Consider the following 6608-nt stretch of genomic DNA (forward strand, 5'->3'; position numbering starts at 1 on the left):
TGCCCTTTGGTAACACATGGATAACTTACTCCTTTGGCCACATCCCAATCTTCCATACCCATCCCTTCAAATGGGAGACAAAGTCTATATGTCAGTTCAGTTCCACGCAGATCTAACCCCAAAATGGCAAGGACCCTACACGGTAATTCTGCTGACCCCTACCGCTACAAAATTAAAAGAAATCACCACTTGGGTATACATCACTTGGCTAAAAAAGGTTATGCAGTCCAATGATGAAAATGCTTGCCAGACTAATACTTATCAAGTTTCTCACACAGGCTCTACAACTCTAAAGTTCTCATGGTTTCCACTGGCCCCCGCTGGCGACGGATGAGCCTATCGGTTTCACGGCTGCAATTATTCTTGGAACAACTTCTGGCAGATACCTGGGTCTCGAGTCCTCAAGGATCCACGTTCGAACATGTTGAAGATTACATCTCTACCCTGTGGCTACAGGGAACCTTTTATAACTTTTACCCCTTTGAAATCCAATTCTTTTCCATAGTAATCTATGTTATACTCACTTCCCCAAATGTTTAACATCTTCTTATCCTCCCTTCTTCCTCTGATCCACAAACTCCTTCAAAATCCTAACCTCAGCTATCTATTCTGGACCCTTAATTTAACCCATACCCTTCTCAATGCTTCTAACCCACAATTGGCTAAAGACTGCTGGATATGTCTATCCATAACTCCCCTGGGAGATTCAGCCCTCCCCACATCCATCCCTGACTGGACCACTGGTAACATGTCTCTACATCACTCATACCATGGGGAGCCTTTATTCGTCTCATATCTTATATATCTTCACACTACTGACCAAATCCGAAATTCAGACATACTCTTAGAATCTTTACTCACCGAACTTCCCTCCTTCGATGAAAAACCTCCAGTAGGAGGCTCTATCGCCCAGAGAGTAACACTGTTACAACCAGCTCCTTTTTGCATATCCAGAAATTCCTGAAAGAGTTCAAATGACCAACCTGTGGGCACAATCCCTAACTCCATGTGCAACATACCTCCACCTTACTCTTTACCACTGGAAAGGCTATATATAATGTTTCTGGTCCTACAGGACACGCTTTGACCTTTACAGGGTGGTTTCCCTCAGCATATTCCTCCACCTCTCCCATCATTGGGGCCACCTTAGCGGGGTCTCTGAACGTCCTTGAATGAACGATCAAAACCCCCCTTGACTCCTCTTTGCCATCGACTTCAGCTGCTGTATTAATGACACCTGGCCTATTTTTCCTGTGTGGGACGTCTACATACCTCTGTCTACCTACTAATTGGACTGGGACCTGCACCCTGGTATACTCCAGACATTTTAATAGCCCCAAAGGATCAACCCTTACCTATTCCTCTCATCCACAAGTGAATAAAATGAGCCATTCATGTCATTCCCCTCTTAATAGGACTAAGAATAGTGGCTGGAATTGGAATAGGAACCACAGGCTTAACCACCTCCATCCAAGACTACCAGACACTAAAGACTTATCAGACAGCCTCCAGGAAATAGCTCAAGGCCTAATAACTAGCCAATCAAGTTGATGCCTTGGTGGCCGAAATATTACAAAATAGAAGGGGATTAGATCTACTCACTGCAGAGAAGGGAGGTCTGTGCCTTTTTCTAGACAAATCCTTGTATTTCTATGCCAACCAGTCGAGTATTGTCCCAGGAGCTGCAAAAACCTTACAGATCGAGCCTCATGAATCCGCCAGAGATAAAGCAACCCCTGGCAGTCATGGTTGACAGATTGGAACTGGATGCCTTGGGTTTTACCCCTTCTCGGACCATTCATTTTTATCATCCTCCTACTCACCTTTGGGCCTTGTTTGTTTAGTCTTTTCCAGGGATTCCTCCAAGACCGAATCCGAGCCATTTCCCAAGACCAAGTCAAAACTGTTCTTTTGCTTGAGACCCTGACAGCTAAAATAGAAAATTAACACTACGGGCCTTAGACTTCCTTCCTCCCAGACCGCAAACTCCTGACCCTCATTTACCAGCACAAAGAAGCCCTGAACATTAACGACGCCCACCTCTCTTTCTCTTTTTATATATGTTCCTTAGGGTCTGGAATGAAGGAAAGTTACATGGCTCAAAATAGCCTGGAATTAAAACTCCCCTTCAGGTCCTCCCCACCATTCTATGCAAAACAGAGAACTCTCTCACCTGAAGGGGAAAATGGACGTTAAAGTTGATTACGCCCAACTCCCAGCTGGTCCCAGCCTCTGGCCGATCTCCAGAATTCCTTGCCCCAGCCGTTTAAGAGATAACTATTCCAAACAACCTTGGAGCAGAACAGGCCCCCTTAAGATAGTAGCTTTCCTCATATATGCCTACATAGACTTACTTTTTTCTTGGGTTAGTGCTGCTGCTGCAAAGTCACTTCAGTCATGTCTGACTCTGTGCGACCCCATAGCAGCAGCTCACTAATCTGACTGCTGCCCCTTCTCGCCTCATTAAAGGTGATCTGTTCCTGTAAAGTGCTGGTCTTGTTCTTTTTCTGAACCTTGCCTTCTCTAACTCCCTTACCCTACAACCTGTGCCCTCAGGTGTTGAGGTGGCACTTGAGGGACTTGGGGTGCCACTGATCTCATGGCGTGGACAGACACGTGGGTGGCACGCGCACCTGGGACTGAGTGCCGAGCGTGTCTGTTACCCCTCAAGAGAAATCGCTGCGTCCACCCGAGGAGCAACACCTGTGAGTGCTCAGAACGGCCCCCAGCGAGCCAGGGAAGTTCCTGTTGCTGTAATGCTCCGTTTTATTAACACGGTCACCTACGTGCGTGTATTTTAGGTAAAATGGTGAGATGTGGTTGGAATAGAAAAGGACCAAGACACAGGAAATTGAAATTCACGTTTCTTTCCTGTGACCGCGAGTAACTCACTGTCTCTGTAAGTTTTGACATTATCCTCAGCTGTGTGGGGACATTGAGATTGAAATGTGAGGACAGAGATGCAGAGATGTACATGACTGAGCCTAGAAGGAAGAGAGACTACAGGAATGTCATTTATTAGTTCTGTTCGTTGGCTGTTAACGATTATGATTATTACATGCCAGGAAACAGAAGCCACCAACCTATGAGGTTTTTCATATTTATTTTATCCTTTAGGAAACTTAATGGCCTTTTTAAAAGTTCCCCTCTGGGAGTTTTATACTCGGTTTTCTGCTCTGTGCTAAGTTGTCCTGGGTTTCTGTCGCCTGAAATTGTCTCCTGAAGCAGAAAAAGATGGAAGGAGCTGCTTGTCTCTGATGGGGAAGCCCTGAGCCCTGGAGATGAGAAACAGGCAGGTAGGTGGTGTCATGGGGTCGGGGCTCTTGGGTGATGATACTGAGCTGCTGGGAGTGACTCAGAGTGGGGTCCACACTCTCACCCCTGACCGGGGCAGAACCTCTGCCTCCAGGTTTTACCTCTGGTGTGGATACCGAAAAACTGAAGATTCCGATCTGTCCCACTGTGTATATCACAGGTGGTAATGTATTTATATACTCTTCTTACATATAACCTCGTTCACACTTTCTGCCTCCTTATTTTTATTTTAATTGCTTGCTTTTATTTTATCCTGAATGAAAAGCTTCTTCACATTACTGGTATGTATTGTCCCCAAAAGGGGACAGTGTGGTTGAGGTTTAAGGCAATGGGATCATGTCAATGGTGGGACTAAAGCTGAAAGTTGACCCTTAATGCTTTGCCTCACTTCCTTAATATTTTATCACAATTTCCTACCTTTTATCAATATTTTTTTGTGGTTTAACTTAAATCTACATTGAAAAATCTGGGATGGCTCAGAATAAACCAGAGTTTGGATATTCTGAACACAAAATGAAGGACATGTTTTACATCCGTATTGATATTTTTTGGTTAGTGGTAATGGAGAAGAGGATGACTGAGAAAAGGATGAGATGGTTGGATGGCATCACTGACTCAATGGACATGAATCTGAGTAAACTCCAGGAGATAGTGAAGGGCAGGGAAGCTTGGTGTGCTGCAGTCCATGGGGTTGCAAAGAGTCGGACAGGACTGAGCCGCTGAACAATAGCAACAATCTTTTTCTTACCCTTAACACTAATTACTGTGTAAAAAAAGAAAAACCAGGGTGAAGTCCTCAATCGCTTTAGAACTTAAACTAAAGTCAGGTTGTCTTGCCAGGACTGGGACAGGATGTGGCAAGTGAAGCTGTTAAATCAGATACAGAATTTAGGGGTGCACCAATAAATTCTGTAATCCAGATAAATACTTAATGCAGTATTTTAAAAACTGAAAAGTAATGCAAAATACATGATGAACAAGATACGAAGATTTTAAGTCAAGAAAGGATCAGATAAATGGATTTAGACACATAAATCTACACCCACCAATTCATGCAATTTTGCCGTTAATTTCCAGGAATGCAACGAAGTACTTAGTACAGTGAGTTCTGCAGACTCTGGGGACATAAAAGAGTTTTTATGTTTAATAACTCTGAGAGTGGAGCATTTGTGACTTCAATTTATTGGCTGTGAACATTTTTGTAACATAAAATGAACAACTTACAGAGTGTGAACTATCAATTGTGTTGATGATTAAATTTCTCAAGAAAAATATAGTAGTTAGGTTTTAGTAGTTCCTGGGAAATCTCATTATTGCTAAACAGCAAGTATCTTGTTTTCCCAGAAGGGTAACAGACTCTCGGAGAGGAGGTCACACAGTGTTTGCAAGATTGACATCTGTAGAGACCTGGGGATTGTAAGGAATAGCAGTCTTACCAGCATCTTCCCCAGATATACATGAGGGGTGTGTGTGTGTGTGTGAGGTGGGGAGGGGGAGAGAGAGAGACAAGGAGGAGGAGGAAGAGGGGAAGAAGGAAGAAAAGAAAAAAGATAAGTAGGTAAAAGGTAGACAGACAAAGAGGTGGAGATTTTAGCACAGTTGAGTAGAACTAGAAAATCTCCTTTTCCTACTTCAGGAGCAAGTTTCCTACCTTTCAGCTAACATTCACTGTGGGAGGAAATTTTTAAAAATATAGGAAATTAATTGGGTGTAGTAGAGGAGGGCAATTCCAGTTGTCAAGCAAACAGGTGTACTTGACTCATAGAAATCTTGGAGGACTGTCTTTCCCAAACATGCAGTGCACAGTGTTACATCTGCCTATGAGCTCTGACTCTTGAGTGTCTGAGGTGAGGCATATGGACAAGACCTTAGATGCTTAATTTAGAAAATAATTCTTGGCATGCCAGTGCATAGTGGCAAACCACCTCATAAAATTGGAATTTTAATGCCGTTGTTATTTGAGAGAAGGATCAGCTGAGAGAAAGGAGGTCCAGTTTTGACTAAATAATATTCCTACTGAGAGGGGCCAAGTAATTCAGAAGTGCTGAACCATTTTTAGTCCCATTAGTATTTAAATGATTTGATTAGAAATGATAAAATTCTTAATTGGACTTTCAGAATAATAATTGAGTAAAACTGCTTTGCATTATTAGAATGGACCAGGTTAAGAAATTAATGAGCACAATGTCTGAACATTGTGGGCTTCTGAGGTGAAGGCCAGGCTTTCCTGAGGAAGATGGAGGAGCCAGCTCATATGGTCCTGCATATGAGCATATTCCCCGACTCCACCAGAGATCCTTGAAGACAAGAGAGAAAGTACCAGTTAGTGTGGAATATTCAGAATGAAATTGCCTTTCAGAGCACCTACTACTAACAACCTGGTTTACCTTTCTCTTTGTATTGTAAAAAGAGAATTGTAATAGAGGGGGTCATCCCTCTATTTTATTCAAGTAAAAACCGCTTATGTTATGAGGGTCATTTCAGAGTTATTCCATGTGAAATTGCATAGGCTCCCCTCACACTTAGCCAGGCTGGTCTCTTCCTCTGCTTCTCACCCATCACATCAGTTTTAGTTGACACTTGAGAAGTTGCCTGTCACCCCCAGGAGAGTTTGGTCACTCTGAGGATGGGAGACATTTCCTCTTGATGTCTAATACCTCTAATGTCTAATGTCTAATACCTCTAATGTCTAATACCTCTAATACCTTGATGTCTAATACATGTCTAATACATGTACTCTAAAATAAATGAACAAGTGGATTAAGTAACTTATCATCTTGAAAGTATCTCTCTTTTGCCACTGCATTTTATATGGAGAAAATAAGCTGTGTTTTGAGGATTTATAATAGTGCTTTTTTTTTTTCTTCTAAATCTATATTAAAGCATGCATGTGGGCACAATTGGGGTTTCTCAGATGGTGCTAGTGATAAAGAACCTGCCTGCCAATGCAGGACATCTGGATTCAATCCCTGGGTCAGGAAGATCCCCTGGAGAAGGGCATGGCAAGCCACTCCAGTATTCTTACCTGGAGTATCCCATGGACAAAGCCTGGTGGGCTACAATCCATAGTGTTGCAAAGAGTCGGAAATAACTGAAGCAACTTAGCACGCATGCACAATTTGTCAGTGTAATTAACCAGGACCAGCTCCTGGAAGCCCTAGAATTCAGAGGTAGGATCCTGGGATGAGGTTGTGGAATGGAAAGAGAATAATAGTTCCAATAGTGTCAAATACCTAATACATTTACTTCACACTTTTATGTATCGATAGATGTGGTACAGCCAGTGGAAATTT

The sequence above is a fragment of the Cervus canadensis genome, chromosome 31 (genome assembly GCF_019320065.1).
Source record: "Cervus canadensis isolate Bull #8, Minnesota chromosome 31, ASM1932006v1, whole genome shotgun sequence".
Classification (NCBI taxonomy): Eukaryota; Metazoa; Chordata; class Mammalia; order Artiodactyla; family Cervidae; genus Cervus; species Cervus canadensis.